At 37.4% G+C, this 24726-nt stretch overlaps 1 protein-coding gene across 4 annotated transcripts in view; it reads left to right on the top strand.

The window, feature by feature from the left end:
- SLC16A7 (solute carrier family 16 member 7) overlaps nucleotides 1–24726 on the top strand; it is a 205370-nt gene that overhangs the window by 33787 nt on the left and 146857 nt on the right. The window contains exon 1 of one of the 4 annotated variants that reach the window (XM_012174639.5): nucleotides 144–285. The exons of 2 other annotated variants lie outside the window; for them this stretch is intronic. The gene's annotated coding sequence lies outside the window, so the exon portion shown is untranslated. Of the gene's footprint in view, nucleotides 1–143; nucleotides 20633–24726 lie in introns of those variants that run through there. One more of the 4 variants, XM_027967498.3, reaches the window with a different exon arrangement.

The raw sequence follows: 24726 nt of genomic DNA, 5'->3' as shown, positions 1-24726 counted from the left end.
GTGTGGATAACCCTAAGAGTGAGTAAGTGCCTCCTTAAATTTGGAGCTCTGGGAACCTCCCATGCCTGTCACAGTCCTGGCACTGCCTCTGTCCACTGGAAGCCAGTAGCACCCTCCCAGCTGTGACAGCCAAATAACTCTCCACATATTGCCAGACATCCTCGGGGAAACAAAACTACCCAGGTTAAGAACCACTGCAATTTTACTGGAATAACAGCATATTTCTTTTTCATTTGTAAAATGGCAAGAGGAGCAGCCAGCAGTGTGATGGAATTCAACTGAAAGGTAGCAACTAAATACAGATGGAATTTGGGCTGAGACACACTTGGGGAGTAAGATTTGAAGAGAGAACTGTGGGAAGAGGCTGCTGTGATTAATGGGCTGATAGGCATTGGCATTAGGAAGAGACAAGGGTTTGTATGAAAGTTACCTAAAGGTGAAGGATCCATCCTGCTGTTAATAATCTACCTTACTTCTAGGCCGCAGCTGCACTGAAGAATAATAACTTTGCTGTCAGTCTTGGGGTCGATATGATGAGACTTCCAACTATGTTTTCCTGGTCCTTGTACAAATGCTCAAAAAAAAAAAAAAATCTACAGAGTGCTTGTACTTTATTTTCTTTTTATAAAACTAGGCTGTCTTCTTGGTTAATACATCACTGTGCTTATATTTGCTATTATCAGTTCTACCCTACCCTGCTCTATTCTATTTTCCTGGGCTCTGGGGAAGCTGTGGCACTTGGGGATGTGCAGTTTGTGCAGTGTGGTTACTAAGGTTACAGATACTTAGACCCTAGCAGAGTACTAGCCTTATCAGTTAGTATGAGATCACAAAGGCATGTCATATTATATATGTTTTCATGGTAAAGGTTAGATATGGCTAATCAATGTTTAGCAATGGGGTTTGAAGCCTAAAATTCCAGGGGCCTCATATTCAATCATATTCAAGCACATAGCTCCATATACTTTTGTGACACTTACCACAAAAGTTGCTCTGTGGTGATAATAAATTAAACGAGCGTTGTAGCTCACTCACATCTGCCAGGCAGTGTCCTGTGTGTTTTATTTGCATTTATTGTTCCAGTAACCTTTGGTGGTGGTTCATATTATCTCCATTTCATGGATGTGGAAACTAAACTTAGCCAGTTTCTTTAACTTGCCCACAGTCACAGGGTTAGGATCACTTGATTTCAGATCTGCCAACTCTTGAGTGCATGTTCTTAACTGTTACTTCAGGGCTGCATGTAAATGACCTTGTAGGTTGTGCAGGGCACAACTCCAGGTATCCCAATACACACTGTACACATTATGAGTGCTTCAAGAGTGTCTTGGTAGGTACACACACAAAGTGAATTCTAATGCTTTGAAATACCATTTCCTTTTAAATTTTTATTGAATGGTATACAGTGAAGGATGGGAATATGAGGAGTGATTCCCTTCCTTCCTCCCTCCTTCCATCCCTTCCTTCCTTCCTTCTTCCTTGTGAGGACAAGCCTAAATGTAAATTCCTTTGAGGAAATGATGGGATTCAGCTGAAAGATTGTTCCTTACCTATTGTGATTTCCCAAATTCTGGTGTAGCTGATGCTCCTCAGGAATGAAACTACCTGTTTAGAACTCTCCTTTAGCTAGTGTTATTGAAAATCGTATAATACCACCCGAGTTCCCTATCTGAGGCCTGAGGCTAGAATATTCTCTCACTATTATTTATTATTGTCATGGAGCCATTAGCTTTTGCCATTAGAAGCTATACTTATACTAAAGGTGTTACAGCTGGATGTATGTGCTCCAAATTCTCATTATAGGCTGCTGACCTCTCCCTATAAATCTCATCTTGGAGTTATCAGCTTTCTACTTGTTGGCTCTAATTGGAAAGTTCTCTGCTATATCCAGGTACAAAATGTACTATCAGAACTTGAATTTCTGCCCCTTATTAACATTGCCTTTGTGACTTATTTCCTCAATTCTCTTTCCACTGGCAATCCAGCTGAAACAAATTCCTTGGTTTTATATACAAAGTGAGCTTGTGGTAGAACACATTACAAATCATACAGTGCAATAAACGAGAGCACAGTCTAATACTTTTACCATTAGAGAATATTAAAATGTCCTTTACTTTACTAATTAATTACTTGCACACCACTTTTTCACTTAATACTCTAGAAATAAATTCCTGCATTTTTCATCAGTTTGAAACTCATTTTACAGTTGCAAATCCAAGTGTCAGATAAACAATAGAAAATTCTGTGAACAGTTTGTGAGGAGTTGTGTTATAATTTCCTAAAACATACCTACACTTCAGATGGTGTCTAATTTTATGGATATGGAAACTAAAGACTGTGTAATCCAGAAATGGCAAAGGGAATGTTTGTGACTTCATTTTTCTTTCCATCAGAAATAAACATTTCCCTGAGCAAATCCTTTAGAATTTCCAGATATTTAAGCTGGTGAATTTCTCAGTGGTATATCACTATATCCTTTTTTTGAGATAGGAAGTATATATACCAAACTTAGAAACTCCTGAACTCTCAAACATTCCTGTTCTAAGATCTTTATATATGATAATAATGACATACCTGAAATCAGTGTTACTCAGAAAAATTTACCCTAAGTTCATACTTTATATCTTCAGTTTCAGTTCAGTTTAGTTGCTCAGTCGTGTCAAACTCTCTGCGACCCCATGGACTGCAGCACGCCAGGCCTCCCTGTCCATCACCAACTCTCGGAGTCTACCCAAACTCACGTCCATTGAGTCGGTGAGGCCATCCAACCATCTCATCCTCTGTTGGCCCCTTCTCTGTCTGCCCTCAATCTTTCCCAGCATCACGGTCTTTTCAAATGAGTCAGCTCTTTGCATCAGGTGGCCAAAGTATTGGAGTTTCAGCTTCAACATCTGTATATATTTAAATTTCTAAACAATTACTTCACAAATTTCAATCAAAAGGCACTTACTTTGAAACAATTGTGTAGAGTATGCTGAATGTGAGTTTTGTTTTTCTTAGGTTTTACTTTTTCCTGTTAAAAATTGATTAAGCAATTTTTAAATAAATGAAGCTCAAGCTTCATGAGGCCATGAGGTAAAATGATCGAAACTGTATAAAATCTAAATTAAGACCTATGTAGAAATATGTTATTTCCAAGAAATTAAACATGAATACATCTTTTTTCTTCAAATGAACTTATTTTCCCTAGCGTTAATATTGAGAAACAAAGAGGAAAAACTTAGAAAATCTTCATTATTGAAATATGAGGTTGATCATTTTCTTTTTGCTAATATTTGAAACGAAATTTTTCCAGGCCTCTTCTGATTAAGTTACTGTACAGAATATTTAGACTATGTGCATCTCTTATATTTGGTGACAAAGTATGTGTACAGTAAAGGAATTTATTGCAGGATATTGTTACCTTGGGGCTTCCTTGGTGGCTCAGGTGGTAAAGAATCTGCTTGGAATGCAGGAGACCCAGGTTTGATCCCTGGGTCAGGAAGATCCCTTGGAGAAGTGACTAGCTACTCACTCCTGTATTCTTGCCTAGAGAATTCCATGGACAGAGGATCCTGACCAGGTCCATGGAGTTGCAAAGAGTTGGACATGATTAAGTGACTAACACTTTCATTTTTTTTTTTCATTGTTACCTTCAGAATTATAGGGGTGCTCAGGAGATTCAGCTGAAGATACAATAGGAAAGTTAAAAGATAAACTGAGACATATCAAAATTCTTAGGAATTTGAGCAAAAAAACTATTGGAATTAAAACCAAACCGGAAGTGGTTAAGACGGCTCCACCAAAAGGTACTTGGGGCGAAACTTTTATAGAGAAAAAGCAGAAGCAAAGTAAGGAAATTATCACCTGCTTACAGCTCAAAGCCTAGTTGGCAGTTTCTGATGGGCTGTCTTTGGTGTTTTGATTTTATAACTGTGAGGCACAGGCTTAGATTTTGGTGTGTCTACATAGATCTCCATAGCACATAGACCTCTACAGTCATGGTGTCCCTGCTTAATTAACTTAACAGATAGTACCCACTTTGGATATGTATTATACTATAAATTTGATTACATGGATATAAGAGAGATTTCAGCTTTGTGTAGCACCAGACACACTAGGTTAATCCAAATATTACTCCTTGGGTGCATAGACTTGATATATTGTTTTTCAGAGAATATGTAGACTATGAGAAAATAATTCCTGATTTCAAACAACTTAGAAAATTTTGTTCCTATTTCCAAAATGGGTCTATACAAGTCAAGTACCCCTGACCTCTTTGCTCATTACTTTATACAGAAAATGGAGACCATGGTTAGGAATAGTTAGCTTCCACCTTTTGAGTATTAAAGAAGAAACTATGACCAAGCCATACCACTCAACTGTAAATCTATTAATAATCTTTCCTGGTTTAGTATTAGTAGAAAGGTTATCTTTATTTCAACCTCAGTTTGCCCTTAGTAAAGGAAGCAGTTCCCATTCTACTGTTTTTGTGTGCACATTGGAAGACAAAGGAAGAAATGTGTCACAGAAATTGTTTAAAATGCATAAATTTAGGATACCATAAAATGTTAATCTGTAATCTGTAGAACCCTGCATAAACATCTCATGCTCAAAGGACGTTAACAGAATGCATTTGGGAACAAGAGGATTTTTTTCCACAAATACTTTGAATACAATAATAATCTGATATTTTATAGTGACTAGTCATTTCTTCCTCTTTGCCTTCCTGCTCTTTTATCATTCTCTTTCTCCATTTCCTCCTCCTTCTTTCTGTCTTAGCATTCCCCTAAAATAGAAATAGTCACTGCCTTTTTTTTAAAGTTGCCATTATTTTCCAATCTTGTGATTTGTATTTTATAGGAACTACGATTCTAGACAGAGGAAGAATTTTTTTTTTTTATGAGTAATGGTTTAAAAAATTTTTCTTTATCTATTGTCTATCTATCATCATCTATCTATCTATTTATTGGCTACAGTGGGTCTTTGTTCCTGTGTGTGACCTTTCTCTGGTTGTGGTGAGCAGGGGCTACACTCTAGTTGTGGTGTGCAGGCTTTTCATTGTGGTGGCTTCTCTTGTGTGGTAGAAAACAGGAGTGTGGGTTCAGGAGGTGTTGCCCAGAGGCATGTGTACTAGCCCCCAACCAGAGATCGAGCCTGTGTACCCTGCATTGGCAGGCAGATTCTTAACCACTGGACCACCAGAGAAGACCCTGGAGGAAAAGTTTTTTAAAATATATACAAAGTTTTAAATAATACTCTCTTTTTTGTTGTATTCCAGTGGGTTAATAATTTTTTTAAAAAATTATTCATAATACTATGTGTTATCAAGTGCCAAGCTGTCTGCAAGTAGTATATTATTTTTATTTCAATGACCTATAACATATTTCCATTTTGGAAAATAAGAAAATTTGACTTTAAGAAAGTTAACTAAAATTTCCAAATTCACATAGCTTGTTAGTGATTAGCCCAAGAAAAGATAGATCCTGACTCTTAATTCTTAAAACATTCTATAAGTAATTCTTGGATGTCTTAGAATTAAACGCTACTAAATATTTTTTCAGTATGTCAAATATAAATATGAAAACCTCTTCCATGATAGTCTTTTATAAAAAGAGTTTATAGGTTTCTAAAATGTAGACTAGAATCTCTCTTAGCTGTGTTTGCTTATAATTAACATAGGAAACATAGTATTAAGTACTTGTATGAATATCAGATTATAACAACAGCAAAGATATTTTCATGATTTCTATAGCTTTTCTATTAACATGTGAGTTGCATTATTATTCCTTAGTTGTTGACATAATCTGAATGAACATAGTTCTTATTTCAGCTTGAAATACTGATACTGTATTTCTTAATCCAATGCAGTTTTTATTAATATCTATCATTGCGAAGTATCAACTCAGTAAGACACACCTGACCAAATTTTATAATCCTTTTGGCTCATGGGCTTGGATTTTGAAGACTTTAAAAGCATGCTGATTTTGTTTTCTAAAGATTCTTTAGCAATTCTAAGACTTAGTCCAGGTTTATAATGCTCTTGCAGTTCCCACCATTTTTCTTTGATCTTATCATTCCCTATCCTGGAAATTAGTTTTTAGTTTGCTCTATTAGTTTTTGTTTGCTGCAATATATTGTTGTGCCCCTGTCTTATTCCTCTTCTTATAATGTTCTTACAGATATTATTGTCTATATGCAATAAAACAAAACACAAAGACAACCTAAAACTACAACACAAACTCTTCATGATATGATGTTGAAACTATGCTGTATAGCCAAAGTGATGTAGGAAAAGACAGAGTTGCCGACAAAGAATGGCAGTCATTGTCATTGGCTCATTCTCATCAGGGGCTCACAATTCATATACCTACTTAAAGCATCATCAACAGATGCTAACCCATTTTCAGCCTCATGTCAAATTTAAATGCTTATAAGGAAACTCAAGTGGCTCAAGTGGCAGGAATCTGCCAGTGCAGGAGCCCACAAGAGATACAGGCTCAGTCCCTGGGTTGGGAAGATCCTCTAGAGGAGGAAGGGGCAACTCACTTCTGTATTCTTGCCTGGAGAATCCCATGGACAGAGGAGCCTGGTGAGCTATAGTCCATGGGGTTGACTGAGCATACAAGTACATGAATGGAAACTCAGAAATACCACTAGAAACAAAAGAGGCATTAAACTTACAAAATGTGTAAGCAGACCACAAGGAAATTTGTGATTTAGTCTGCTTTTAATATTTGACTTTTGGGGGAGAGTGATTTCATGATTGCAATTGATACATTCCATTTAAATTTTGATGAATGTCTCTTTTTTTGTCATTTTAATAATATATATTAACTTGAACTTTGCACACTGCAGAAAAAGAAATCTTAGAATTTCATTTTTGGAGTACTTCCCGGGTAGTACAATCACCAAGACTCCATGCTCCCAATGCAGGGGATCTGGGTTCAATCCCTGGTCAGGGAACTAGATCCCATATGCCTCAGCTAAGAGTTGGCATGCTGCAACTAAGACCCGGTGCAGCCAAAAAAAAAAAAAAAGTCTTGAGAATTTCATTTTTCCAAACATTGAGATTGTTCCTTTCATTTGCTACAAGAAATTAAATAACTGAAATTCTGAAAATAACATAGTGCTTTCTCTGAAATACTCTTGGGTTCTAACTACCCAAAACACATGAGGATCCATGCCACCATTGGCTACTAAAACCACTTATCATGCCAAATGTTTGCAATTGTGTAGGATTTATTTCAATGATTGTCTTTTCTTTTTTACCATTTGACTGACAGATATGAAAGTCATTGGCAGCCTCTATCAAACACAAGTGCTGCCATGTATTTAACAACTGAAAATACCCGCCTTTCATCTTGGCAGCCTAATAAAGAGCCTGATGTTCTAAATGTCTTCTCAAAAAACATTTTTTTTAAAGAATATTTTGGTGCTTAATCATAGTCTCCTCAGAAATCTTTAAATTAATGTTGTACAGGTTTTTTTGTGAGGAGCTGTGTATATGAAAAATGATTTACATTGGCAGATTGAGAAGTCTAAAATGAATTCTATTTGAATAAAACATTCAGGGCAATATTTGTACAGAAATATTTTTAGTAATATCTATATACACACAGTTGATTCTTGAATAATAGGTGTTTGAACTGCTCTAGACTTCACTTTCACTTTTCACATATTGGAGAAGGAAATGGCAACCCACTCCAGTGTTGTTGCCCAGAGAATTCCAGGGACGGGGGAGCCTGGTGGGCTGCCATCTATGGGGTTGCACAGAGTCGGACACGACTGAAGTGACTTAGCAGCAGCAGCAGCAGCAGTCCACTTATAGAGGGATTTTTTTCAATAAATAACATACTAGAGCACTATACAATCTGGTTGGTTGACTCTGTGGATACAGAATCTCCAATACAGAGGAACTTGGGATACGGAGGCTGATAGGTTATACTGGGATTTTCATTCACACAAAGGCTCAGTGTACCTAACCCCTCCGCATTGTTTAAAGGTGGATTGATATACATGCATTTTACTTGAAACAGTCTTGTATAAACTCATTAAGCTTTTTCTCTGCCTTTAAATTGGAACTGTGGTTGCCAGAATATGTTAATACCTTGAAATAGCAAATACAAAATATTAAGTGAATCTGTATACTAGTATATCTGTATACCTTTTCCATTGCAGAGGCCTTCCCTCTAATCACATTAGCTAAAGGAACCATTTCTCCCAACCCCTTATTCCTATGATACTTAAAAAAAAATTGCTTCATACAAAGCAATACTTTTGTCTGCTTGTATCCCGTGCTAGGGCAGAAACATTGTATGTTGATTTGCTGCCAAATTCTCCTGAGTCTAGTCTTCTACATAATATGCATTCATGCATTATTCATTCATTCAAAAATATTTCTTAAACGCATGTAAGAATTAAAGATTTTAAAATTAAAAAAATAAAAAACTAAAAAAAAAAAAAAAAAGAAAAGCACCCTGAAGGAAGGTAAAAAAGCAAAAAAAAAAGAAAAAAATTTCTTAGAACTTACTTGGCTTGAGATGGGGAAAATGTGATGAACAAAATGAAGTCCCTGCCCTAATGGGATGCAAAACTTGAATTAAAAAGGAATATTTTTGATAGTTCCAGATTTATTCTATAGCTGGGCAATAGTTTCTAGGGCTCATATTATATAGATGTGAGAACAAAGATAAAGTTAGTCTCCACCCCCACCAAACGTTCCTTTTATGACTTTTCTATTTTTATTCCAGTGAGTCATTTTAGCATGGGTGCTTTTGATTTGGGGAGAGTCACTGAACATTATCGGTTATTGCTGGTCCTTACTTTGTCCATTTGTGAGAAGAGGGAGCCAATTCCAGTGCTTTTCTACAACTTAGGGCTTAATAAACCACTATCGATTGTTCCTTCCAATGTGTGTCAGCTTCTCTTTATAGAGAGCCTTTCTGGCCTTTTCCTAGATGGCACTAATAAAGGCAGTCTGGAGTTTTGTTTGGTGGAAAGATCTGCACTAATGCTAACAGTTCACCGTTCTGGAGTATCAGTAGTCTCTCCAGGTGACCTGAAGTACTGAATAAAATCTAACCAAACAGATGTTTCCTATTATTACTTTAAATGGTGTAAAGAAAAAAAGTTTGAATTTACAGATCTTTTAAATTGTAACCGTAATTTATTTTAACTTAAACACAATCTAATATACAGCCTTTCCTATACATTTTAGTGCTGGAATCATACTTTATGAATTGATCTTACAAGAGTTACAAAATAAATTTGCTGTCTTAGTTTTCCTGTATGACTACACTGTTTAGTTACCATAAAGCCACACATGTTGTTATTTCTGTGTTTTCATAAAGCCAGGAGTATAGTATTTACCTTATTACAATTTTCATAATTATTTGTTTCTAGTTTTGCATCCCCTATTTAGTCTGTGAGCTCTTTGATACTAGACATTCTATTGTGCTTTGTTTTGTAACAGTCTAACCCAGCACAGTGTCTACCATGTAGATTAATGTCTACCATGTAGATGAGTGTCTACCATGTAGATTGCTGAAGATCCTTTGGGTGGCTGTAACAAGATTACAGTTCTGGAGGCTGAAAGTCTGAGATTAGGGTGCAACATGGTCAGGTGAGGACCCTCTTTCAGACTGCTGATTCCTTGTATCCTCACATGTTGAAGGGGTGAGTTAGTTTTCCAGAGTCCCTTTTATAAGGACCTTAATCCCATTACTGGGGCTTTCCAGGTGGCACAGTTGGTAAAGAATACGCCTGCCAACGCAGGAGATGGAAGGGATGTAGGTTCGAACCCTGGATTGGGAAGATCCCCTGGAGTAGAAAATGGCAACTCACTCCAGTATTTTTGCTTGGAAAGTTCCATGGGGAGAGGAGCTTGTTGGGCTACAGTCCATGGGTGACAAAGAGTCGGACACAACTGGAGCATGCAGGCACATACGAATCCCATCCCTAATCACCTCCTAAAGACCCTATCTTGGAATACTGTCACCTTATATGTTAGCTCTTCAACATAGAATAAATCATAGATCTATCATAGATGAGAATAGATCATGCTCAGTATATGCTCAAAAGAGATGAATAAAAATTAAAGATTTAGATTGGATCCAATTCTTTGTGCAGAGATTAGAGCCTTGAAGAGAGTATAGTCCAGAAAGGAGAATACACTTCAGCAATGATTACTTTTTTCACTGTGATAATGGTTGAAGTTATGAAATACAGGGACAATATAGGGACAATAATGAAATGAAAGTTGCTTAGGGAAGAGTATTCAATCTAGGTGAGAGAATTGAACTGATGAATTCAGATTGTTGTTATGAAGACCAACAGAGAAGAATTCTTGAGTGATTGTGAAGGATTTGTAAGGAGTGTACAGAGTAAAGAATGATGAAATTTAATTGAGAATAACTTATTTAAAATTGGAAAAATAGACATGAAAGTGTTGGAAAATTCATTTTATTATTGTAAATTATTGATGAGTTATCACTGCTAGCATATGCTAAAACTAGATTTCTGTTGTCAGTTTTTAAAAGCCCTTGGATAATTTAGATTTATATAATTCACTTAAAAAGCTATATTAAATGTTAATAAGTGATAATACCCACCACATTAAGACTTTGCTCCATGCCATGACTGTGCTACATATTTTTGAATGCATTATCTTTAATATTTAATACACTGCAATTGTTCACATTTTACAGATGAGTAAACAGAAGGTTAGAGAGCTCATTTCACTTGTCTTTGATCACACAATTTATGAAATGCCAGATCTGAGATTAAATTCATTCCATTAAAAAATTTTATTTGTTTTATTCTTCTATTCTATTTTATTCTTCGTCTTCTTTTTTTTTTTTTTGACTGTGCCAGGTCTTAGTTGTGGGGTCTTCATTATGGCACACAAGGTCTAGTTCCCTGACCAGGAACTGAACCTGGGCCTCATGCAGTGGGAGTGTGGGGGTCTTAACCACTAGACTACCAGGGAAGTCCCAAATCCATTCCATTTGAATTGAAAATTTGTGCTTTGTTGCACTACACTGTAATATATCCCAATGAGTCCCTAAAGTATGTATACATTTTCAGCATGAGTTTAAAATGTCAACCATAAATGTATATAATTCAGTTATCTCTTAAGTGATCACTCATTCATTCATTGATTCATCAAACATTCACTGACAGTCTAGGCACTGAGCAAAAAGTACTGTTTATACAACATGCTCAATGCCCTTTTGAAATTTATAGTGGAAGAGAAAGGCATTTAGAAATATAAATAACTATGTAATAACAATTTTGATAAATGCTGTGAAGAAAAATACAGTGCCTTTTGTTAAGTATATTATAGAGCAGGATTCACATGTACTTACTTTCCTGTGGGCAAATGTAATTAGATTTACAATATAGCTTAGTGTAACCCAAGAAAATGCTTAAAATAGCTCTAGATAAGTGGTACCACAGCAGTGTAATCAAACCGAACAGCCTGAAAACATTGGTGTTCCAGCAGCCTTTCCACAGCACAAAGGGAATTTTGGTGAACTCAAGAAAACTGCGATGGTATACCTAACAGGTTTTGAAACTTTACCAAATTTTACATGTGTATTTCAACTTCAGAAGGTGACTTTGGAGCTATCTCTGCAATGACATACAACTGTTCACAAAAAATAATAAATATCCAAGAGTTGACTATTGCACTGCCCTTTAGAAAGCAGTATCTATCCTGCTGCAACTCCAAGCATGTGGGAAATTTTGAACTAGAAATATTGAGAAAGTATTTGTTAAGTTCGAATATTTGGCTTCATATATTACTAACATTTGGCATTAAATCTAAATAGCAGTAAAATAGGAAAATTTATATCTTTTAGCACCTAATAAAGCTGAATGGCCAAAATAAACAACCAAAAACAGTTTTAAAAGGCAAACAAATTTAAAAAAAATTGTGAAACTTAACTAGATGTTAATAACAACTTAGGTCCTGGCTTTATTGCAATTCAAAGGTTCAGTTCAGTTCAGTTGCTCAGTCGTGTGTGACTCTTTGTGACTCCATGAATTACAGCACACCAGGCCTCCCTGTCCATCACAAACTCCCAGAGTTCACTCAAACTCATGTCCATCGAGTCGGTGATGCCATCCAGCCATCTCATCCTCTGTTGTCCCCTTCTTCTCCTGCCCCCAATCCCTCCCAGCATCAGGGTCTTTTCCAATGAGTCAACTCTTCGCATGAGGTGGCCAAAGTATTGGAGTTTCAGCTTCAGCATCAGTCCATCCAATGAACACCCAGGACTGATATCCTTTAGGATGGACTGGTTGGATCCCCTTGCAGTGCAAGGGACCCTCAAGAGTCTTCTCCAACACCACAGTTCAAAAGCATCAATTCTTCAGTGCTCAGCTTTCTTCACAGTCCAACTCTCACATCCATACATGACTACTGGAAAAACCATAGCCTTGACTAGATGGACCTTTGTTGGCAAACTAATGTCTCTGCTTTTCGATATGCTATCTAGGTTGGTCATAACTTTCCTTCCAAGGAGTAAGTGTCTTTTAATTTCATGGCTGCAATCACCATCTGTGTGATTTTGAAGCCCAAAAAACAGTCCCACTGTTTCCCAAACTATTTACAATGAAGTGATGGGACCAGATGACATGATCTTAGTTTTCTGAATGTTGAGCTTTAAGCCAACTTTTTCACTCTCCGCTTTCACTGTCATCAACAGGCTTTTTAGTTCCTCTTCACTTTCTGCCATAAGGGTGGCATCATCTGCATATCTGAGGTTATTGATATTTCTCCCAACAATCTTGATTCCAGCTTGTGCTTCTTCAAGACCAGCATTTCTCATGATGTACTCTGCATAGAAGTTAAATAAGCAGGGTGACAATATACAGCCTTGACGTACTCCTTTTCCTATTTGGAACCAGTCTGTTGTTCCATGTCCAGTTCTAACTGTTGCTGCCTGACCTGCATATAGGTTTCTCAAGAGGCAGGTCAGGTGGTCTGGTATTCCTATCTCTTTCAGAATTTTCCACAATTTATTGTGATCCACATAGTCAAAAGCTTTGGCATAGTCAATAAAGCAGAAGTAGATGTTTTTCTGGAACTCTCTTGCTTTTTCCATGATCCAGCAGATGTTGGCAATTTGATCTCTGGTTCCTTTGCCTTTTCTAAAACCAGCTTGAACATCTGGAAGTTCATGGTTCAGGTATTGCTGAAGCCTGGCTTGGAGAATTTTGAGCATTACTTTACTAGCATATGAGATGCGTGCAATTGTGCGGTAGTTTGAACATTCTTTGGCATTGCCTTTCTTTGGGATTGGAACAAACATTGACCTTTTCCAGCCCTGTGGCCACTGCTGAGTTTTCCAAATTTGCTGGCATATTGAGTGCAGCACTTTCACAGCATCATCTTTCAGGATTTGAAATAGTCCCACTGGGATTCCATCACCTCCACTAGCTTTGTTCGTACTGATGCTTTCTGAGGCCACCTTGACTTCACATTCCAGGATGTCTGGCTGTGCGTGAGTGATCACACCATCGTGATTATCTGGGTCATGAAGATCTTTTTTGTACAGTTCTTCTATGTATTCCTGCCACCTCTTCTTATTATCTTTTGCTTCTACTAGGACCATGCCATTTCTGTCCTTTATCGAGCCCATCTTTGCATGAAATGTTCCCTTGGTATCTCTAATTTTCTTGAAGAGATCACTTGTCTTTTCCATCCTGTTCTTTTCCTGTATTTCTTTGCATTGATCGCTGAGGAAGGCTTTCTTATCTCTCCTTGGTATTTTTAGGAACTCTGCATTCAGATGCTTATATCTTTCCTTTTCTCCTTTGCTTTCCCGTCTTTTCTTTTCACAGCTATTTGTAAGGCCTCCCCAGACAGTCATTTTGCTTTTTTGCATTTCTTTTCCATGGGGATGGTCTTGATCCCTGTCTCCTGTACAATGTCAGGAACCTCATTCCCTAGTTCATCAGGCACTCTATCTATCAGATCTAGTCCCTTAAATCTATTTCTTATTTCCACTGTATAATCATAAGGGATTTTATTTAGGTCATACCTGAATGGTCTAGTGGTTTTCCCCACTTTCTTCAATTTAAGTTTGAATTTGGCAATAAGGAGTTCATGATCTGAGCCGCAGTCAGCTCCCAGTCTTGTTTTTGCTGACTGTATAAAGCTTCTCTATCTTTGGCTGCAAAGAATATAATCAATCTGATTTCAGTGTTGACCATCTGGTGATGTCCATGTGTAGAGTCTTCTCTTGTATTGTTGGAAGAGAGTGTTTGCTGTGACCAGTGTGTTCTCTTGGTGAAACTTTATTAGCCTTTGCCCTGCTTCATTCTGTACTCCCAGGCCAAATTTGTCTGTTACTCCATGTGTTTCTTGACTTCCTACTTTTGCATTCCAGTCCCCTGTAATGAAAAGGACATTTTTTTTAGGTGTTAGTTCTAAAAGGTCTTATAGGTCTTCATAGAACCATTCAACTTCAGCTTTTCTTTTCTTTCTTTTCTTTTTTTTTTTTGCCAGGCCCCCCCCCCCCAACTTAAGCTTTTCATCATTACTGGTGGGGCATAGGCTTGGATTACTGTGATATTGAATGGTTTGCCTTGGAAATGAATAGAAATCATTCTGTCGTTTTTGAGATTGCATCCAAGTACTGTATTTCAGACTCTTTTATTGACCATGATGGCTACTCCATTTCTTCTAAGGGATTCCTGCCCAGAGTAGTAATTATAATGGTCACCTGAGTTAAATTCACCCGTTCCAGTCCATTTTGTTCGCTGATTCCTAGAATGTCTATGTTTACTCTTGCCATCTCCTGTTTGGCCACTTCCAGTTTGCCTTGATTCATGGACCTGACATTCCAGGTTCCTATGCAATATTGCTCTTTATAGCATTGGACCTTGCTTCTATCACCAGTCCCATCCACAACTGGGTATTGTTTTTGCTTTGGCTCCATCCCTTCATTCTTTCTGGAGTAATTTTTCCACAGATCTCCAGTAGCATATTGGGTTCCTACCGACTTGGGGAGTTCCTCTTTCAGTATCCTATCATTTTGCCTTTTCATACTGTTCATGGGGTTCTCAAGGCAAGAATACTGAAGTGGTTTGCCATTCCCTTCTCCAATGGACCACATTCTGTCAGACTTCTCCACCATGACCTCCCGTCTTGGGTGGTCCCACACAGCATGGCTTAGTTTCATTGAGTTAGACAAGGCTGTGGTCCATGTGATCAGATTGGCTAGTTTTCTATGATTATGGTTTCAGTGTGTCTGCCCTCTGATGCCCTCTTGCAACACCTACAGTACTACTTGGGTTTCTCTTATCTTGGACGTGGGGTATCTCTTCACGGCTGCTCCAGTAAAGTGCAGGCTGCTCCTTACCTTGGATGAGGGGTATCTCCTCACAGCAGCCTCCCCTGACCTCGGGAGTGGGGTAGCTCCTCTCCGCCAGCGCCCTGACCTCTGGCATGAGGTAGTTCTTCCCGCCTCCCTTGACCTGGGAGGTAGGGTAGCTCCTCTCGGCCAGCGCCCCTGACCTCGGGTGAGGTAGTTCGTCTTGGCTGCTGCCCCTGACCTCCGGCGTGGGATAGCTCGTCTTGGCCGCCGCCCCTGACCTCGGGAGTGAGGTACTTCGTCCTGCCTCCCCTGATCTCAGATGTGGGGTAGCTCCTCTCGGCCGCCGCCCCTGACCTCGGGAATGAGGTAGTTCGTCCCGCCTCCCCTGACCTCGGATGTGGGGTAGCTCGTTTTGGCCGCCGCCCCTGACCTCGGGAGTGAGGTAGTTCATCCCGCCTCCCCTAACGTCGGACGTGGGGTAGCTCCTCTCGGCCGCTCCTGTGCCAACGCTGCCTGGCACTCTCGGTTGCGGTCCCTGACCTTAGGCAAGGGATAGCTCCTCTGGGCCACGCTTCTGCGTGGTCAGTTTCAGACGTTACCTTAGGATTGTATTATAATAGTGTTATAAGAACCTGGTACTTAAGGAATTTGGGAAAATTGCAGAAAAATCAAAGTCAATGATTTCTGTTGTTTTTTTAAAAGTTTCTCACCAACAAATGTGTTTAGTTTGATTTTTCCTTCTGCCCTTTCCTTTCCAAGTCTATTCATAAACTGTTGGAAATCTGGTGATTTCCTGACAGCTGAGGATATTTTTCTAATTATCTGTAAAGTTGAAAGGCTAAGGACTCTATTTGTTAGCTGTCAGAGAGCCACTGAAATGTTTTTCATGAAATAAGTGGAAATATGTGTTAAAGATAGAAGACAACAAGAAATCCGATGTCATAATTAAAACTCATTATCATCTGTCAACTCTATTGTGAGCTATTGTGAGGCTTCCCTGTTACCACCTTTCCTGGGAGTTCCTTCTCCTGTCAGTACTTTTCAGTGTCCTCTCTCTTATCTTTCTTCCCTCCCCTCACAAAAAAGGAATTATAAAACTGGATCTTGAAGAATAAATAGGAACTTTGCTAATAGAAAAGTGAGAAAATGATTCCTTGATAGGCGCTGGCAACTGCTAGGGCAGTAAAGACAGGAATATACGGAATAACATGCGTTGAGCTGAAAACGGAATTCAGTGTGGTTAGAATATATAGTGCAAGGGAAGAAATGACAGGAGAGGAGAACGAAGGGGTCAAATCAGATGGCAAAACCGTTCAGGGACAGGAAGAACATATCATACATTAGATGAGGGGCTATTCGGTGACCAGGAAGGGGCTTACCTCTACTACCAGGGCAGGAGGGAATGAATGAAGGACTCACAGGGGATACAGAAGTGTGCACAGATAAGAACACATTTATGGCATTTCATGCTTGTTCTGATGGTTTTCATTTTCTTTGCAAATAAGAAACTTAGTCAACCACAGATTGACAGATGACAGGGTGGTTGGGAAACTTGAGGAGAAAGGAAGAGTTTAGAGCCACATTGGAAAGGAGAGGAATGTGCCAAGAGATATGAAAAAAGCTTACGGGAAAGCCATTGAGAGTCCTGCTAACAAGTGAAATCTATGAATGTATCTTGGCATCAACTTGTGAGGTTAATTCATGTTTTTTAGAACTCTACTTAGTACTGTAATTGCAGTGCCCATTTTGAGTTTGGTAGTTCCAGGCTTCTTGTTGCCAGAAGACAAAGATGTGAGTGACTTGAGAACATTGATGATTAAAGGTGATGTTAATATTTATTGAGTACTTGATGTGCTAGAAATTGTGCTTAGTGCATTATAGACATTGCCGCATTTGTCTCCTCCTTTCCTATGAAGTATTAAATTTTATGCTCATTTTTAAAAGACAAACAGAATCCTGTTAAGCAATATTCCCAAGATATTTTACCAATGAGTAGCAGAACTGGAATTTGAATGAAGATCAACATTGAAGCAGATTACAAAAGAAAAGAAGGTTAGAAAAGGGCTAATTTGGTGGTCCAGTAGCTAAGACTCTGAGCTCCTAATGCAGGGAGGTGGGGTTTGATCCCTGGTTGGGGAACTAGATTCCATGTGCCACAACTAAGAGTTCACATTCTGCAAGTAAAGATCAAAGATTCTGCGTGCCACAACTAAGACCCCACACAGAGCCAAATAAATAAATACAAATAAATATTAAAAAATGAAGAATAAGGTCAGTAATTTGGGAGATGATGTAAGCCTGAAAACAGGGGAAACTTTCAAGGAAAGCCCAGGACAAAATTGACAGAAATAATGTTTTTAGTGTTGTCTGAAGGACAAATGATGGGGAATTGGAATGTCGATGTTTAAGACTTCAGTAGTAGAAGCATTAAGAGTGCCCATTAACTTCAAGCTGTAAGTGAGTAACTGAAAGGAGAGTAGATGTGGAGGTCACAGTTTCTCTGGCTAGGTTACTGATTGTCGTGCATGGTTATTGATTATGAATATTGATTATGGTATGACTTTGGAGTGAAGAGAAATGAATTTTGAAGGTATGGTCTGAAGGATATTAGGTCCTAGTTTTCTGGATGGTATAGTTTGGTGAAATGAACTTAAGAAAAATTTCCTTGTGTAAACTGAAAAGTAACAGTAAGATGTAGAGTAGAACTTGGTTTGTGCTGAGCCTCTGTTCTATGCCTAAAGATATGGAATTAGCAGGTATTCAAGAGGGTTCAATCTAAGTCAGGTCTTCAAGGAGAAAAGATCATAGAGAGAGTCCAATGTCTAGGTTAGGAATTAGGTAATTTATTTGAAAAAAAATGGGAGCTATAGAGGATTCAGTGAAAAATATTAGGAAGGACATTAAGAGGAGTGTGGTAGAGTGGAGAGTATGAACCAAAAAGAAAAAATACATAGCACTGTAGTTGTGTGAGCAAGAGACTGAGAAAGAGGATTAGAGATTAGAGGAAACAGTTTATTAAGGCGTTGAGAGTATGAGAGATGGAGGCACTGTAGAATTTGATAGCTTCAAATTTGTAAATAGAGCTTGGTTTAAAGGCATTTCACTATTTTGATTCCAAAGAGTGTGGTGATCTGACTTCAACCACATTAATATTTGAGTAAGTGAGTGTGGCACTGTTGAAAGTTCTGTAGGTGTTGAATAACAGACATACCTTGTCGGTCAGTCAATTCAGTACAAGTTTTGGATTAAAAATAACTGGATTTATGCTTCTGATTCTGTCACCTGCTTAACAATATTTTACTCAAAAATATATTATTGTCTAATATTTAGTATTTAGGTTTGTGTGGCATCATCTTTTGATTATTCGGACAGATTCTTTCTTAATGATGTTAATTTCCATTGCCGTATTTAAAAACAACATGGTCTTACCTAAGCAATGCAATAACTGTAATAGAAATCAAGAACTTTAAATGGGATCTGTAGATTCACTTGTTCTACACTGTACAAGAAAGAAAGGTGGCATATAGAAAATAAAAGAGATACGACATCATCAAGTGGATTTCCTCAAAAAATTCATCATAATTCAGCATTGGTAGTGGTTTTACACATCACATCGTCCTTCCACTCTTTAATGCAAGCATACAAAGTATTTTAATGAAAGATATATCTTCTAACTGTATGGTAGTTTGGAAAGCGTGAGCAAAATTGAGGTTGGAATCTTGGCCCCTGACCCTAACGTTGTGTAATCCTGAAAACTTGGCTTCTCCAAGCCTAGTGTTCCCTGTTCTATAAAATGGGAATGCTAGAGTAATCAAGAGGATTGTAGCAGCCCATTTAATTTTTAGACACCTCTATCAGAGGTTATATTTACCTGGGACAAAGCTCTACCTCTCTGTAGTTTTCTAAGGCATTTGTTGGAATTGTATTAGGAAGCCAAAAAATCGTTAAAACTAAGTTTCACACTGAGTTTAATTTTTTTCTATGTTTATGCAGCAATCTGGGCTTTGACATCTCAATAACAACAATGGTTTAATTTCCCCCCAAATAACTATTGAACAACCAATGTATACAAGGCAGTGCTATGTGGGAGCCCACCATTCCCCGCTCCCAGCCAAAGCTAGCTATTAGAGACGTATATCCCTAGGACCATCTGCTTTCATGTCAGGTGTGGTCAGGTGCAGGCTGGGAGAAACCTATGGGAAGTGCGGATTCTATGCAAATCCAATAATGGGTGTTCATATCTCAGCAGCTTGTGCCCTTGTGGTCAGTTATGCTTCATCTAGTTGGAGGTCTTTGAAGCACATTGTTTAAGGCACCATACATATTTGTCCATCCTAATCATATGTAAAAATAATGTTGCTAAAGGCTCTAGTGTACACTTTGTTTCAGAGAATAACATATAAATGTAAATTTGGCTCTAGGGAAGACAGAGGCTAATAGGAACTGCTATATGTTTTGCTTTCTTCACATTTCCCCATGCTAGTCCACCTCATAGCCACCTCAACTTGCATTATAAAAATGTGGTGAACTAAGTACGGTGACACCAATAAGACAAGCTGATTCAGATATGGTTTTGCAACGTGTTTTGGCTTCAACCTTAGTCATGGTTAGTTTTCAGTATAGTACTTGAAGAAATTATATTTGTTTTTAATACAGATTTTTCTCTCATCTTTGACTTCTCAATTAGGAGGGCAGGTGATTTACATCTCCATAATAAAGATATGTGACAAGAATTGTGCCTTTAATATTTTTACTGAAGTTCTGCAATCACAAATTTCAGTTTTTCTGTTTTCTCACTTTTTGTTTATTCTATGATGATTTAAGTCATTTCCTTGAATTCTACTTATGTAATTTTGTTGTGCTTGTTTATCGATTTTAGGTTATACTGCTTGTTAAGGAGCATGATAGAATTTCTTGAAGTTGGCCATGAAAATGACTATAGACAGTAGCTGTAAATAGTGTTTCTGTGGTTGTATGTTACAAGGCTTTGAAGAATCTGCCTCCTGTGACTTTCAGAGATCACCTTTGGTGGTTGTGTAAACTTAAAATAGTGGATTTGTTTTTGAGTATCTAAGAGTATGACGTGGAGTCTCATGCCTGTCACTTAACAGCAGAAGGACTGTTATTCTTTAGCTTTGTCCTAATGCCCTCGCATTCTTCAGCCTTGGGTCAGTCAGCCACTTATCAGCTGATGTGATTTTACATTTTTGCCTCAATCATTCTCTCTCACTTTAAGTTCTCCTTTTGTAGTATTTGCTATTTGCTTCCATTTTCTGCACTTGTGAGGAAAGGAAAGGAGAAAGAGATTTAAAAGAAAATAATAGGTGGGTTCTCAGTTATTTTTTGCTTTATTACTAATGCTAACTACTAGCATAAAGTATGGAATTATGATTGAGGTATTTATGAATAATTCATTCAAGGAACTTTTTCTTAAGCCCTAATGAACACTGGATATTTACAAATATAATTGGGTGACGCTGCTAAGTTAAAGGAGAAAACACTCTCCTGGGAAAGTAGGTTTATCTGCTATTTTCTAAAATAGATTCTCTTGACCATTCTGTCAAATATATCAATCAAATCTATTTTAGTTAATATAATTTTTTAACTTTTATCACTCAAGAGGGAATAACCAACCATGTATAAATATGAATAATATATTTTCTTCCTCTACATCACAAGTTCTTAGCCTCTTTAAAAAGAACTTTTATAAAAATATATTTTATTTGTATTAATTAAAATTTGCTAATGAGTTAGAAAAGATCATGAATCCTGAATAATGCATTTTATTTGCAAAAAAAGATTCAAATTTAAGTTAATTAATTATTAGATGACCATATTCTGGACATAGAACTTCATGATACCATGGAATATTAAAATACTGAAATAGCTGCTGTTTTTTTCTAAAAAGTATGGCCACTTAATCACCTAAATAATGGCCTCTGAAATTACAAAATTAAAAATTTTATTTTTCTACCTGATAATTGCAAAAAAGATTAGACATTAACACAACTTTCCAGGGACTTAGAAATTCCTATTATTTATTTATTTTTTAATATTTATTTGTCTGCACTGGGTCTTTCTTGGGGCACATGAGATCTAGTTCCCTGATCAGGGATTGAACCTGGGCACTCCTGCATTGGGAGTGGAGTCTTAGCCACTGGACCACCATTTCTTATTTGTGTTGATTTTCAGTATGATAAGTCAGAGAACTGTGCTTCCAATGCAGGAGTACCCAGGTTCAATCCCTGGTTGGGGAACTAGATCTCACATGCCCTGACTAAGTTGCTCAGTTACTGAGCAACTGAACTGAACTGAACTGGCTGCACTGGGTCTTAGTTGGGGCACATGGGTTTTACAGTAAGGGACCAATAATATAGTTTTTTGTTAGTAAGTAAAAACCTTTGTCCAACTTCTCTGTGATTTAGACATGCATGTTTCAGAAGGCCACATATACTAACTTTTACACAAGGTGAAGGTTACTCAGAAGGTCAAAAAGCATGCCAAAACAAATAGAAAGCATTTTAGTTCACTTTAACTACCCTCTTAAAAAAATTGTTTATTTAATGGATATGATCATATGACTGTCAAATTAGTGCTTTTTTTAAAACACATATCAGCTCACAAGCACTTACCTTTTAAGGCCTGTGGCCTGTTTCTGTTTTAAAAAAATAATAAAATTATACATTAAAGCAAATAAGAAAACTTTTGTTGCCCCATTTTTTACAACAAAATCCTGTAAATTAAGATTATGCTGATATTCTAGAGTAAAATCAGGGAATTTCTAAACTCAAACCATTAAAAGAATTTTATAATTAAGATACAAAGGAAAGAAAAAATCTTCCTTATTTCACTATTCTAAAATATTAGTAACATTATTGGGGCAGGGGATAAATAATGTAATTTGTGGACAAAAATGAATTATATCAAATTATACCAATATATTATCATGTCTACACATGAAATTAAATCCAAAGTGATGGATTTTCAATGGTATTCACTGAAGCAAAAAATTAAGTTAATTGTAATAAGATGTTATGTTCCTAAACGTGTTAACTTTATTATATAAATTTTGCTTATTGTGGTATAACACCACCAGTAATTTTGTAAAATATATTTTAATATTGATTCTAAATTCAAATGAACTTAATTGTCACTATGAGGAAGTTCTTCATGTGTAGAATTGACAAATTTTCATGGGATAGTTACTAAATGAGACAGTTACATGTGCCTAATCTGCTTATTATAGTCCTGGAACTTCCACAGTAAGCAGATTGACTGCCAGCCTGAAATTCCTTCCATTTTAGACTACAATGTCGAAGTTCTCTGGTCAAACCAGGTAACATTGCAAGTGCTATCTCAATGACATTGTATTATCTCTGTTCTCTCCTCTTAGTCTTTACTTTTGTGAAATATTCAATAATCTTTGCATTACACCATGCTCTATTAAACAATTTGATTTTTCTGGATAATATCTGAAAGTTCCTTAATTATGTTTGTTAATAATATGACAAATAAGACATGTATATGAATAAATCTCATATTTTTCAAGTCAGGAATAAACAAGGAACTAATATTTATTCATCTATATAAACTAATATTTTTACCAACTTAACTGAAAACTATTAATAATAATAATTGTTCATAGTACATTCTTCTTTTCTTATTTAGTTGCAAATACTATGCTCTCTTCAGTTCAGTCCAGTCACTCAGTTGTGTCTGCCTCTTTGTGACTCATGAAACACAGCACGCCAGGCCTCCCTGTCCATTGCCAACTCCTGGAGTCCACCCAAACCCATGCGCAATGAGTCGGTGATGCCATCCAACCATCTTATCCTCTGTTGTCCCCTTCTCCTCCTGCCCTCAATCTTTCCCAGCATCAGGGTATTTTCCAAGGAGTCAACTCTTCGCATCAGTTGACCAAAGTATTGGAGTTTCAGCTTCAACATTAGACCTTCCAATGAACACCCAGGACTAATCTCCTTTAGGATGGACTGGTTGGATCTCCCTGCAGTCCAAGGGACTCTCGAGAGTCTTCTCCAACACCACAGTTCAAAAGCATCAATTCTTTGCTGCTCAGCTTTCTTTATAGTCCAACTCTTACATCCATACATGACCACTGGAAAAACCATAACCTTGACTAGATGGACCTTTGTTGATATAGTGATGTCTCTGCTTTTTAATATGCTATCTAGGTTGGTCATAACTTTCCTTCCAAGGAGTAAGCGTCTTTTAATTTCCTGGCTGCAGTCACCATTTGCATGATTTTGGAGCCCAGAAGAATAAAGTCAGCCACTCTTTTCACTGTTTCCCCATCTATTTGCCATGAAGTGGTGGGACCGGATGATCTTAGTTTTCTGAAGCTTTAAGCCAACTTTTTCACTCTTCTCTTTCACTTTCATCAACAGGCTTTTTAGCTCCTCTTCACTTTCTGCCATAAGGGTGGTATCATCTGCATATCTGAGGTTATTGATATTTCTCCCGGCAATCTTGATTCCAGCTTGTGCTTCCTCCAGCCCAGCATTTCTCATGATGTACTCTGCATAGAAGTTAAATCAGCAGGGTGACAATATACAGCCTTGACATACTCCTTTTCCTATTTGGAACCTGTCTGTTGTTCCATGTCCAGTTCTAACTGTTGCTTCCTGACCCGCATACAGGTTTCTCAAAAGGCAGGTCAGGTGGTCTGGTATTCCTATCTCTCTCAGAATTTTCCACAGTTTATTGTGATCCACATAGTCAAAGGCTTTGGCATAGTCATTAAAGCAGAAATAGATGTTTTTCTGGAACTCTCTTGCTTTTTCAATGATCCAGCAGATGTTGGCAATTTGATCTCTGGTTCCTCTGCCTTTTCTAAAACCAGCTTGAACATCTGGAAGTTCATGGTTCATGTATTGCTGAAGCCTGGCTTGGAGAATTTTAAGCATCATTTTACTAGTGTGTGAGATGAGTGCTAGCATTTTACAAATATTAACTGACTTAATTTAGTAATCATGCAGTAGTTAAATATTACTGCATCCTCTTTTATTTTTTACAATTAATGGGATTGGATGGAGAAGTAAAAAACTTGTCTTAAGGACTATATAATCAAAGAACATACACGAATTGATGGTAAAATTTTGATGATCTTTTACAAAATTTTCTGATTTATTGTTAGAGCTCAGAAATCTTACCGAAATTCTCCTTCAGTTTTTAAAAGAATAAATTTAATGGAAATAGTGTCAATGTATTTATGTAAAAATTTCAAGTTATTGCTTTATAAACATACACATACACACGCACTTTTTCATTAATCCTACTAAAAGTGGAAGGAAAAGTCTCAAAAAGTTAAAGACAAGCTATTGTTAGTTTTGAAGTCCCAAATACACTGGACTGAGGTGAATCTCTTTGATGTTTTTGCAGGAAAATGTAACGGCAGGCA

This window comes from Ovis aries, chromosome 3 (assembly GCF_016772045.2).
Source record: "Ovis aries strain OAR_USU_Benz2616 breed Rambouillet chromosome 3, ARS-UI_Ramb_v3.0, whole genome shotgun sequence".
NCBI lineage: Eukaryota > Metazoa > Chordata > Mammalia > Artiodactyla > Bovidae > Ovis > Ovis aries.
This window is presented reverse-complemented; position numbering and strand designations above follow the sequence as displayed.